Raw genomic sequence first — 14,317 nt, 5'->3', positions numbered from 1 at the left:
ACATCTAAACGCAACCCTCACAAAATTAACAAACTATTGTCTTCGGCAATAGGGCTTTCCTTACTGACTGACAAAGTAATTGTGAAACTCAAAAGAACTAGGAAGACCTATCTATGGAACCAATGTCTTCTGTACACTGATTTATCTATGAGGTGATAAACCACCACTGGTTTCCAGCACGCTCATTTTAACTGCTAGAGGAGATGCATACAACTTGTTTGGCATCAGCTGGAAGTTACGACCAGCAACACTTACTTCACTGTGAAACCAGATCAGTTATGCAGGACATCTCTCATCTACCTTCAGTTTTCAAAAGCCAAAATACATTCCAGCACTTGTAATACAATTGACTGGTGAGCAGCAGTTGAAATACAAAAAATAGGAGAAAACATTCGCTTACTTTGAAATCAAACACTGTACACTGAATACTTTATTCAGCCATCGTGTGTAAATGTGAGAAACTGTGATCTGATTTAGAATTCTGTGTGCCATAGTACAGTTGTAGCACTATTCAATTACAGTTAAAGAAAATACATTTGCTCCCCTTTTCTCATCCCTTTTAAACCTACTCAGCCCTAAAGAATTACAAAGAATTGCTTCATATTTGCCACCTGCGTTTACAGCTGCAACCGTTACCTTGATTTTAAGCAGGCCAAGGTACAGAAGCATATCAGTAACACATAACTCAAACACAACAGTAGAAACATGTAGAGTAAAAATACTCCACTAAAACATCCATGTTGTTAAATGGAAATCTTAATATTCTAAGTAAAAATATTCTACATAATTCTGTGTCATCTGAGAAAGCATAATTTTATACAGAGCTAATTTGACAAACAGAAGTCAATGGTTATTTCTTCAGAGGTTAGCACTCCTTCAAACTAACACACCTGAAGGTTAGAACGTTGTATGAGCTGCCATTCCCTTATGTATGAAAAACCTTTCTACTTCAAAGGTTTTTAAAATATAATACCATTTTATTTGTAGTAATTAAAATAAAACCACTCCTCTGCAACTGCTGAAAAAGATTTGAAGTTTGGAGGGTTTTTTTACACACAATCAGGCAAAACAGGTAAGAGTAATAAAATGAATCATAGAACGAAATTATCTTCCTACTTAACCTTCAGAGTAGATTATCAAAACATGCACCAACGCTGCAAGCAAGGCATCAGTTCATATTTGTCTGACAACTACTCAGAAGCAGTATGCCAGTACTGGGAAAGAACTACTGTACAGTAAACGACTCTTATGTAAGTGTCCTCACAGATTGTAGGTGGTTGCTATCTTTCTTAACTGCTGAAGACAAATGCTTCTTTTTTTAAAAATCATTTTATCTCTAAGAGATATTTCCTTAGAAAAACCTCAGAAAGGAGAAAATGCATACCTCTCTGCCACTTGGGACACCAGAGCTGGGATTCTATTCGGCATAACCAATGAAATTGGTAGCATACTTAGGCAGTTAAGCCAGTTTGATATGTTCAAAATCTGCTGGAAAAAAACCTCCAGAATCACACTGCATTCACACAGGCCAAGTCAAATGGCTGATCTTACCACAGTTTTACTATAATGTCATATAAAATTCTTGTCACACCAGATTAGACATCAGGGATGCCAGGCTACAGTACATAATTTATTATGGTATCATGCTGGCAAATCACATAGGTTTCAGTTTCTCAACTTGTAAAACTCAGAAAATTCGAATGATATAGCTATCAGTTTGTAAAACACCAGAATCAGCAATGGAAAGAATACTAGAATTGCAAATTTTATTTGTTTATTTGTTTATTTTGTAATGTGTCAGGAAGCACCACAAAAGATGCTCTTAATACAGCTCAAGCACCACATCCAGCAGGTGAGCCGACCAGCCTGTGCACGTCCTGTGCATGGAGCTCTTGGATCTCCTTGTCAACGTCTCAAAAACCTGCAGTGGAGACAATGATCTCTGGAACAGTAATAAGCTTTCAGAGGTCAGGTACACTTTCAAACACACTTCAACTTGACCAGTGAGCGTTAATGATTTTTATCTGGGATAGTGTGCTGAGGTAGCAGCATGCAGTGCTTTTAGAGCCACTCGTGTCCATGATTTCTTATGGCAGGGAAACATAAATGGTGTTGAAGTTGACCACCTAAACAAATCAAAGCATAAATGTTCCTTTTGGTATTATTAAGGCACTTGATAGCTTAAGTCCAGAGTCAAGGTTAAACAGTTGATAATACTAACACATCACAGAACTGCTAGATATTTTAGTGCCGTCATATCTTAGATGCTTTTTAATAGGAGCTCTGACAATTCAGAAATTAACTTTTATCAGTAACTTTGTCCATACTCTTTAACACGTTCAGGCTTCTTCAACAGCTGAAATGTTGCTCAGTTTTAACAATGAGTATTGGTAGAACACCCAAGGCATTTCAGAAAAGGTATAACTTCATGATTTCATTTGTTTGCTTTGCTACTTCAAGATGTTCCCATTCATGACTAAGCTGCAGGTGCTATTCTGTTTATTTCAGTGCCTGTAAACCAAGCCCTTGAATAGAACAAAGCAAGGAAAACATTAGGATTCAAGTCAAAGAGGAAGGAACTGCAGGACTGTTTCCTGTGAAACATGCTACTTTCTACCTTCCTTCATGAGCACAACTGAACGTTACAGAATGATTTCTGTAAAATGAAATGTCTTGAAAAAGAAACACCTTGCTTCTCTTTATTTCTAGACACCATTAAAAGGGTTAACAAAACATTGCATGTGGAGTGCCAAAGATGTAACCTTTTAAAAAATACAGTTAGCTATTACAGGACAAAATTCAATTACTGTTCATGTTCAGTAATAAATTAAATACTAATTAGGTATGAATTCAATATAATGTAGCACAATTAAGGCTTACTAGGAACTTCTATTTAAGATATCTTGCAAATATCAGGATGAGTACATCTGAACTGCAACTCAGCGCACGCAGGCAGATGGTACCCGGTTAAGTAGTCCCTATTCATAACCTCAAGACAGCTTAGAAATTCTTTTTCACAGATATTTTGTTGCCTGCTAATTGTGCCAGCACAGCTACTTTCAGATATGAACAACGCAAGCAGTGCGCTCAATTAGCTCCCACAGCAACCAGCCAGCTTGCTCTTAATTTCTGAAACTAAAACTTGTACAATTTAACCCATTAGTGGAACAAAAGAAAAATTCAGAACGTGATAGATAAATGTATGAATTAAAAATTCACTGCTCTGAAAATCCTAAGCGGCAGCTATTAATCATACTTCCTTCATATGATTTATGCTGACATCTAAAAATCTCCTTTCTGTTCTCTCATTAGCACTCTGTAATCCCTGCAAAAAGCATGGCAGAAGATGTGTCCCAAGTGACTGGTTTTACTTTGCAAAGTTCCTAGAAATGTTTAATCTCCTCCACGTTGTTTCTTTCAACTAGAAATAAAATGGAGACCTAGATTAACATTTCCAGCTTAGAAGTTCAATGATTCATCTATTTTATAACAATTTTGCTTACGGTGCCTGATGTAACGACAAAAGTACCACCAAAGATCTTCCACTAAAGGAAGGTGGAAGCTTTAAGATGTGCCGCTGTCATTTGAGACCAAACCCTCTGACGATCTGCAACTGGAAGATTTTGAAGCCTTCCCTATTGCTCCCCACGGGCTGGGTGCCCACAGCTCCCTACACTGTGTCATGGATTCATCACATGCAGGCTGTGTGGATATGAATGCCAATCTTTCTCAACTGAAAGAGGCAGTGGCACAAAATTTCGGCACTCTCCTAACTCTTCACTAAATTATTCTCTGCTGTGCTTGTCATTATCCTAGAGTCAAAATGAATTCTATAGTCAATATAGTTCTCACACTACTTACTCCAGTTAGCCAAAGCTGCTGTTGGAACTGGACAAATATGACTTTGATTGGCTTAGAAGTATTAACGAGGGCTTTACCAAGGCCACTGCAAACTTTAAAAAGCCACTTAAAGGAAAAGAGCACCCAGGTTTCATCATTTATATACCAGCTGTCACATTTAGGTTCATGGCTTCAGAAAGACAATCTCTTTCCACCTCAGTCTTCACTCTCCTCTTCTCCAAATTGCACCAAATACAGCAGAGTCAAAGCCCGAATTATGTCACCTGACCCAGAAGCTAACAGTACAGTGTTACATTATATTTGGTAACAGTGAACCAAACAGTGAGCGTTTGAATGGTAGTTCTACTGCTCATACCCCATGCAGTGTGCAGGGACCTGACTTTTTATACAGTAGTGACAAAAGGTCAGAATGTGAACGCAGTGATATCATCTATACTAGATTTACACCCCAAAGCATCTTCCCAAGAACTGTTATAGTTTTTTTCACAGATACAGTAACAATGCACAATAAGAGAATGCTTAAATCCAAATGTTTAAGCTTAAGGTAAAAAATAAACAGCAAAACAAAAAGCTCTCACATATCCCCAACTTCCTGAACACTGGAAATTAAGCATGAAGATATATATTGCAAACAGAATATTTTGGCTTCAAAAATCAAACAATACTCTTTGCAAAAAAAAATCCAACCTTTTTACTTCTCAGATCAAGAATGCTTCTAAGATGCTCACCAGCATTGCCCGGCTGACAAAGCAAGACCTCAGGGAGGGATATCGCTCGCTGCTTTTTTATGAGTACACACAAAGATAATAAGTAAATCCAACTTAATCCCCGGATCAACATCCATACTCTAAAATAACCAGAAGTATGTTATTAGTAGGGTGCCTGAAGACTCTGATGTTCTAAACAGTTCAGTGCTGCAATCCACAGTCTGTGCCCTCACAATTTCTCATGAACTCCAAGACTAACATGAACTGGAATTCCATTTTCCATACTGAAATTAGCTAATGGCCAATAGTGCAGAAACTTTAGCTCAGGAGAGTTTATGTTGCCTACACCCGCTTTCAAAGAAGTCTTATCTGTTAAACTACTGTATGTTTCAATATTTCATTCTCTACAAAGCTGCTTGGTAAAAAATAAGTAGGACAGACCAACTATGGAATTGTTTGCTGTAGAGTTTGGCATCGATTGCTAAACTTAACAGCTTTAGCATCCATAAATCTGCTATTTTTTAGTATTATCTCTAACTACCATTTCAAATGAAAAAAGTCACTAAACCTCCTTGTACAACGATCACCATTCTCATGTCCGTCCATGTTAAATGAAACAGAAGAGTCCCCCCCTTACTCAGAACTGGCAGCATCCAAGAAGAAGCTGATACGGGAAGAAACGTAACGGCCTTCAGAACTACTTAAAAAACTTAAGACTTTCATCAACAGAAAGTTAATAAGTACAGAGAAAAAAGCCTCTCGTATTCAAAGACTGCACCTGGGTGCAGTCCGAAAACTGAGAAAGCCTGACTGCAACAAATTATTTCATTCATTCAGTTAAGACTGATCATTTTCAGAGATCTTATGGAAAACATTTATAAACTTACAGTGAAAGTACTAACCTCAGGAATTAATGTAACTCATATGATGTGAGTAGATGATAGTTGGTAAACTGCTCTTCACAGTAAAGAACACAGTATTTCTAAATTACAAGGAAAACACTGCTAATGGATTTTAACATAGGAAGTGCAACACCGCCTTATTCTTAAAAAACTACAGGGATAACCCTCCGTAAGAGCCATTTAACACAGCCGGAACATCTACTTCAAATGTTAAAATAACTTAAACTCCAGCTATTGACCAGGTAGGTCTGATAACAGTCACCAGACACAGGTCGCTTCTGTTAGAACCACCATCTGCAAGTCTGCTGACTGACAAAGTCACCGGTCGGTCAGACGATTTCCACCATCCTGCTTCTGGTTTACTATGACCTTGTCTGAGCTGCTGGGACAGCCAGAAAAACCCTCACAGCACAGGCTGAAACATTTCTAAATATCATTTTCTAATATCCTTCTGCATAGTGCAGAAAAAGCTCTTACTGAGCATTTCAAAAACACATCACAACTAGAGTAACACACAGCTTACAACTCCTAAGTCTGAAAGCATTTCAAGCTGTAATTTCTCTCCTACGTAGTAATTTAAATTTTATTTGTATATTAGACATTTTGTTCTTCAACAGCACAATCAGAATGTAATTACTTTAGTATTCCTTCTGATAGCTGAGACATTTCTATCATCTGACAGTCACTGAAGTTCATTTGTCAGAGTTCCTAAACACTGGCTAAAGCAATTCACCAGCACCAAAACACACCAAGTGCTTAATCATTAATAAATCAGTAAAAAAAAGCTGAAAAATCTAATGCCTCTCCTTCCTCAAAGACATGTTTTTGAATTCCATTAAAAGATACTTTTGCAAAAACAAACAAAAAAAATCCAAGGCCTTATACTATACTATACTCTATTTTTTTTAGAGACCCTGTTAGAAAATTACTGATAATCTGATCAAAACAACATATCCACTAAGGATTATTTATTAAGATATTATTTCCACAGCCCAGGTTTTTCTTCAAATTTTAATTCCATTATTTCTTTTCTGGCAGCAGATCACAGTTCTTTGCTCTGTGGATCATTTCAATACTCCCTTTGCTTCTCAATTCCTCTTCCCACATTCACTAATTTTTTCCATCTGCCATGTATCAGTAAATCACTTCTCCTACTATATCTGTCCCAACTTTCACTTTACCCATCAAATGTTCTCCATGTACTTCTCCTATTGTATCTTTTCTTCCCTTGACTGTTGCCTCAACGAGATGTTCCCAATCTGCCATAACATCTAGATGTTGAATCTCTTGACTACATCCACTTACTGCTACAGAACTTCTTTTGGACTACATTCTGCCCCCACCACTGCCCAAAATATTTAAGAAACAGTAAATTCAGAAATGTTAATCAGTCTGTTTTAGTCTTAAAAGAAAAAAAAGAATGGTACGTATTGTACAGCGCTTTATCCATCCTCGTTTTCAGATTTTCACTTTCTCCCTGTGTTCCCCACATTTGCTTCTGCTCAGAACTTTCCCAGTGCAGAGAAAGATGTGCTACTGGCTGCTGTAGGTTGTTACCATCAACATTTCAACATTTCCCAGAGTCCACCTTCCTGTTTTTCCAGTTCTGTGCAAATGCCTTCTTAAAACTAGGCCTGTTTTACAGGACCTGCTAAGAAAGCAATCAAGTGGTTAAGCTGGTAAAATTGAGGAAGGGTGGAACATCTGGCAGAGGAAGGAGGGAGTCATTAACCACTCAACTCAGATCTGCCACAGCCAGAACACCTCAGCTTCTCTCACCATGCTGATCCGAGTGCAGGAGAAATCACCAGTTACACTGCATTATCCACAAAAGCAGAGAAAGATGGCTGAAACCATCTAAAGATGTAGAGTGATTCTCTGAAGCTTGTTTCATACTGGAAGATTTCTAATTCCTGCAGTCACATGGATGATTTACATTCTGCACGAACTGACTGCATTTGCTCACTTTTATAAACTGGCAGCATTTGCAGCTCACAGTATAACTGCTGCTACAACTGACACAGATCTGAAGAAGAATTAATGTAAATAACCCATACAAAGTCAGAAACAACCAAGACTGAGCAGTAAGTAATGACTTCTCATTAATTATTTACCTGAAACAAGGTGACTGTTACCATTACAAATAGGTTACTAAAATCCTTTGGCTGAACAGAAACCCCTGATGAAATTGCAGCATGTGATACATTAACCTACAAAACAGTTTTCAGTCATTCCCATAAGGTCACATAGCTGTGTGATGGTTGTAGCTATACTCAGTATTTACCTAGGCTGTATCAGCTGAACTCCAGAAACACTGGACTTTTTTGCAGAAGTAAAAGCAAGGCCCAAACCCACTTGTTACCTGCTCAGCTTTGCTTTAGGACCAATTTCTCACTATTTCATGATAGTGAGTCTTGTTATCACATTCATCACTTGTATCACACCACAAGGGATTCCTTCTGATAATCTGATTTAAGTTATATTTCTTATGGATGTGTTTTTAAGATGATGATGATGATTATTATTTTAAAAAAGAGCCCTGAAAAACAAGCTATGGAAGTATTTCCTACCAAGTAACATGATACCATAATGAATACCCAAATGCTCCGAAATAATTAGATTTATTAGTCAAAAATCTAAGTAACACACAAATGGTACAATTCAAGACAAATGCAATCATCAGAAAGATTCCATTAATTTCTGTACGGTAATTTTGCGTATTCAGAAAGCTCCTTGTTCAAAACACACACATTCCAAGTCCCTCTTTCACTGTATTATCACCGAAGAAAGATTAGCAAAAAAAGCATAAATTCTGCTCTGCTTTCACACTTAAAAAGTGACTTACATGCAAAAATCAAATACACGGAGAAAGACTGCTAATTCACTACATCCAAAAACACTGCTAACGTGTACAACTTACACAGTGCTTTAAAACAAAGTGAGGTTACTGTGACACAGCACGTCCACTCAGATTACATTTAAGTATGAGCACTTTGTAAGACCACAGCTCACTTCTCTGAGTACTCATCAATGACATTTATAGATTTCCTTGCTTATGCTAAGTCACAGCCATTGCTTCCCTAAAGCTGTACTAACATCTGTTTCTAAATCCTGAAAAGCATCAAGCATGTGTTTAACTTTGTGCAGTGAGCCTGATGTCATAAACGAGCGCTTAAAGCTTTGCAGGATTAGGACCTCGTCAAACAGTACATTTTCATGTTCTATGGAATGGGAGCAAAATAAAGGATAGAGCCAGCAATGCCCACGCCTCCCTGTCTGCGTGTCGGTGTCTCTCTTTCTCTGCGGATAGGAAGTACTGAGAAAGCCATCACTTCGTGAGATGTAAGAGCCTTTAAGGACATAACTGGACTTCAGTGGAATATACCACCTGGAACTCTATTTTCACAAGTTTCTCTGCTTTTGAATTTTTTTATGAGCTCTTTTTCATTTATAGTAAGGGTTGTCTGGCAAACTGACTTTAATGTCTCCAGAATTTTTAATCAAGTTTAAGCAACTGTTTCCTAGTCTTCCAACAACAAAAATGCCACTGTCCACCTTTTTCATGACGACAGATTATGGCTGATTACCTTGCAAATTCACATTTCGATAAAGGAAGAAAAAACACGGAGCCTGCCATTTTTTTTTCCACGTTTGGTTGATCTGCATTTCTGTTTGGTGTGAAGATCAAAAACGAACTCAACTATGACTCCTTTCTCTCTGTTGCTTTTGGCATCATGCCCAGATTTAAAACCAGTTTTCAAACATTTAATTAACGGCTTTAGCCAAGTACCCAAATATGAGATCTTAAAATATGGAATAAACAGTCAGAAAGATTCAGCTTATCACACAAGTGCACAACTGTTATATTAACATCTGGATTTAATAACAATAATCTGAACACAATTTAATATATTCTGTAATGTGAATTTGCTTTAGAGATTCAGGATATGGAAGATTTTTGTGGTGGTGGCTCAGAGAGCCTCAGTGTAATTTTACAGCAGCTGTCAATCCCGATCACAAAAGAAAAATCTGGAAAACTTTTGTTCCAAAGTGACTATTAAGGAATTTAGGCTCCTAAGATGATAAAAACTGCTCAAGAATCAATGTCAAGAAGTCAAGCTCACTATGCTTGATGCAGCACACAAAAATCTCATTTACAGATGCAAAGATGAAAGGTTTATTTCATGATGAAAAGATGAAATGTTGATTTACAAACAGGCTTAATTCTAGTTGTTCAGGCATGTTGCTAAAAGAGTAGCAGACATATTCCCTGTAAGAATCAAGGGTTGCAGACAGACTACAGAACATGAAGCGACCTAGCATTGTATTTACCATGACAGAAACAAAGGAAAATGTCTTGCCCCCAGCTTCATGCTGGAAAAGCAAGAAGCCCTGGCAACTTATCTGAGTTCTTGCCTCCATGGGCCTAAAGCACTCAGCATTAAGTTCACCACTTCAATTATACATGAGAACAATCCCCATTGCTTTCAGAAGAGTAGCGTACCAGGCTGTTCTATGTTACCTAAGCCTGTATTTTGGTTATCATGAAACACGATTCTCCCTGCACTCAGCACTGGTGAGGCCTCACCTCGAATGCTGTGTTCAGTTTTGAGCACCTCAGTACAGAAAGGACATGGAGATGCTGGAGCAGGTGCAAAGAAGGGCAGCAAGGCTTGTGAAGGGCTTGGAGAATATGGCCTATGAGGAGCAACTGAAGGAAGTGGGGCTGTTTGGTCTGGGGAAAAGGAGGCTGAAGGGAGACCTCACTGCTCTCTTCCAATACCTGAAAGGTGATTGCAGTGAGAGCGGGGCTGGTCTCTTCTCACTGGTGACAGGACGAGGGGAAATGGCCTCAAGTTGTGCCAGGGTAAGTTTAGGTTGGATCTCAGGAAACACTTCTTTACAGAAAGGTTGTTCAGCACTGCAATGGGCTGCCCAGGGAGGTGGTTGAGTCACCATCCCTGGATGTGTTTAAAATCCGTTTGGATGTGGTGCTCAGGGCCGTGATTTAGCAGAGGGCTGTTAGAGGTAGGGGAGTATGGTTACACCGAGGCTGGACTTGATGATCTTGGTGGTCTTTTTCTATCTGAGCAATTCTATGATTAATATGCCTAGAAAGCATTACTATTAATCAGCACAGAACGAAGTGCAGTGCAACCACAAAGAAGAGAGGACTGTTTATATCTACCCTTAGTATGGAGCAGAATTGCAAATTACTCCACCGTGATTAGAAAGAGACAATACAAGGTCTGCTCCGAAAGTAATGCCTCCTATTTTGTGATGTCAGCCCACGATGTCAGAGGCAGCTGTAGGTGGGATGGCAGCAGAGGCTGAACCTTCCCACCAACGTTCCGTGCCGTGGTGTTGCTGTGTGACAGATGGCAGCAGAGGGGCACTGTGACAGAATGGCGCCTGAGTGGAAGTGTGGGTGGAGCAAAGGGTGGAACTGAGTTCCTCCATGTGAAAAAAATGGCCCCCACTGACATTCATCAGCACTTGTGAACATTTATGGAAACCAAACAGTGGCTGTTAATACAATGAGGCAGTAGGTGGTGCATTTCAGCAGTGGCAATAGTGTTGTGAAAGACTACTCATGTTCCAGATGGGCACACAGGTTTTTATGACCATGGCATGCAGGGTCTTGTTTATCACTGGCAAAAAAGCACAACTAATGCTGGTGACTATGTTGAAAAATAGTGTTTTGTAGCTGCGAATTTGCTCTCTCAAGTCATGTTATTGTGCCCTTCATGTCTGCTGTAGTTTCCATTGAAATAATTAGGAGGTATTACTTTTGGAGTGACCTCCATATTTTCACTAGTGTAGTTCTACAATATTCAGATGGACCATGACTACGTTTTCATTCGGTACCTTCCTATTTACTAAGATCATCAATTATTCATTTCTAATGCTATACTTGCCTCTTCTGATAGAACAGTTAAATAAGATTAAAAGTGATTTGAAATTACACAACAAAAACTGAAATAGTATTTTAATTTGATTTTATTAGTTCATTTATTCATTTACTAGTGATTTTAGAGCTAAGTGCTTATCAAATGAGATTACTCTCCCTGAAAACTAGTGATTTGTTAACAGTCCAAGCTTCCAGTAACTCCAGTTTCCCAACTGTGCCTCACTTGCCACCCTCGCCAGACAAGTGACAGAGTGTCCTATATGCCCAGTCCAGAGTGAATATTTCTGACTGCCCAGACAGCTGCTGCCAATCAGAGTTCTGTCTGACGAGGACTTCTCTACTAAACATCAAACTTAGGAGTATGGTTACAAAATCAGTTGAGATATTTCTCTCAGAAGCTGGTTAACTTGTCCAAAAAATAAAAAAAAATGTACAGACAAGGCAGGAGATAGCACCATCCAATTCAAAACCCTCTAGAAGCCAGCCAAGTCGCATCTCGGGTTCTTTTCCATCAAATGAAGCAATAGGCTTTCACGAGTGATTAGGTGAAGCACAGAGAAATAATACGTTGAATATTTCCAAGTCCATTATTGGTAGCTTTCACTGCATTTTAAGACCAGAGGAGAAATGTGATTCCATGAAGTATCTTGACAGCATTTACACACTAGGAAAGTCAAATGTACCCCATCATTCAGTGTGGTTACACAAATGGCAAGTTAGCATAAAGGCAGACCACCACACTCTTAGAGCCATAATTAAAAATTCCTAGTAAACTCTGGAAATTATCTTTGCTTTTTAAGTCAGACTGCACTCGTGATTATTCTCACTACATTCCACTATCTGGCTGGGATACTCCAGTAGTAGACTCCAGTTTGGCTTAGGCTGCAAGCAGATTTGTTGGAATACATCAGTGCTCCAGATACATACTACTTTCTGCACATATCCAGAAGATTTTGTAGTTGTTGCTCTTCTTGCAGACTCTTGAGCAGTTCTTAGCCATAAAATTTGTCTGGCTTTTTCAGTAGAGGTGAAATAATGTTCTGTTTTATCTTAGAAAGGCTTCAGAAATGATCAAGGAGGCTTGAATCACGGCCTGAACCTCTGATTGATCACCTGAGGCAAGCAGTGAGTCAGCCACGGCAGCACAGGTGAAGGCAATTCTCCTGTGCTGCAGAAAGGGGTGGAGCCTGGCTGCACCTCTCCTAGAGCCATTTAATTGCTGACTGCCAGCAGGGAAGGGTCTCTTTCTGGAGATCCATTCTATTGGAGTTTTGCAGTGAGCCTAGGACACAGGTAAGCACTCTATCTATTCTCTTTTGTATAATAACCTGCTTAGCCAATCTCTCTGGTATATTCCATAATTATAACATCTGTACATTCATTGATTGTATACCTTATTTTACTAAGCTGGTTAGTCTTCTTAACACTGAAGTACAATCCTACCACAACATTCTCCGTTACTCCCTGTGAGAAGGCAGCTTCCCATCTTCATCTATAACAGGATCTATTTAATCACAACGCACTGTATGGTGGCAGTCTGGAAGTGCCGTGCTGTAACGTGCTCTTCTAGTAAAGTAACCTGAGTCACTGTCAAGTAACTGTTGAATATAAACAAAATGGTGCTAACATTTAGAAACGGTATTTCAAAATCTGCAAAAGCTTGTAAGCATGACAGTCCTCAAAGGAAAAAAAATAAAAAAATTAAAAAAAATAGATGACTTACCCATATCCCCAAATTCTTTTTTTGCATGAGGAAAAAAAACTAAACATTTTTATACAAAAAACCATCAACTTTACCAGGATTATTAAATAATTGTGTGTGTGTGTGTGTGTGTGTATATATATATATATATATATATGGCTAATATATAATACATGGCTCATCTAAAAAAAAAAAAAATACCCACAAGTTTCATACCACAGTTTCATGAATTAAAAAACCTGTATTAAAGAAATTGCAGTAGTTCTAAGATGCAGCACTTACCTTGGATTCTTCTCTTATAGTGTCCTCTTGTAGTGTCTGCTTTCAGCACATTTCTGGTAAATGGAAAAGATAAGAAAAACAAAGATCACAAAAGATGTTACAAGGATTGTCTTAAAAGTTGCATATACCATCTTGCTCAAATTTAAAACGTTAACAATGCGAGTTTTTCTTTCTTAGCTCCTACACTTTTATGTTAAAGTTCCTGTGTTAACAATCCTTAAGGTAAACTACTTTCACTGTGTTCTGATTTCATTCTTCAGCACCTTTCACCTTGTGGCTCAAATTCTAACACACCAGTTATTTGTTTTTCCAGTTACCTCTGGCAAAGCTAATAGTGCTAGAGATGCACCTCTAACCCAACCACAATACATGGAACAAGTTCTAGCTCCTTCAAGTCCTACTTGCAAAATCCTTTACAGCTGCAATGCCTTTACACTTCAAAGTTCAACTGCTCATTATAATTATTCACAATAATTTCATGTATTAACAGAAACATATTTTTATTTATCTACAGCTACCAATACAAAAAAAAAAAAACCCTCTAAAGAAAAAGGAAACTGATAACAGTCATGTTTTGGCTCTATGCTATGAGAATTGAAACATTTGTTCAGTCATCATTTATCACCACATTACAGAATGCACGTACACGTGTATGTATATGCACACGTATAATGATGTCAGCAAAAACCTACTGTGTACCATATTTAGGAAAGCTCAAAAATCACAGTTACCCTGAAGGCTGGTGTATGGGAGCTGTAGCCTGAACCACTGATTGGTCACCTGGGCAAGGACCCAGTCGGCTATGGGAGCACAGGTGAGAGCGGTTCAGCTGTGCAGTTGGAAGGGGTGCAGCCTGGCTGCAGCTCCCTTAGACCTCATTTAAGGGTGGCTGGCACTGGACTGGGATCTCTGCCTGGAGGTCCCTCCTTGGTGCAGCTCTTCCCTGCAAACT

General features: G+C 38.7%; 1 protein-coding gene across 1 annotated transcript in view; it reads right to left on the bottom strand.

Moving 5' to 3' along the window:
* The window catches only part of MRTFB (myocardin related transcription factor B), a 70,552-nt gene that overhangs the window by 55,425 nt on the left and 810 nt on the right, over positions 1-14,317 (bottom strand). The window contains 2 exon segments of the mRNA XM_085237976.1: positions 12,775-12,979; positions 13,366-13,418. The gene's annotated coding sequence lies outside the window, so the exon portion shown is untranslated.

This window comes from Meleagris gallopavo, chromosome 16 (assembly GCF_905368555.1).
Source record: "Meleagris gallopavo chromosome 16, MGAL_WU_HG_1.1, whole genome shotgun sequence".
Classification (NCBI taxonomy): domain Eukaryota; kingdom Metazoa; phylum Chordata; class Aves; order Galliformes; family Phasianidae; genus Meleagris; species Meleagris gallopavo.
This window is presented reverse-complemented; position numbering and strand designations above follow the sequence as displayed.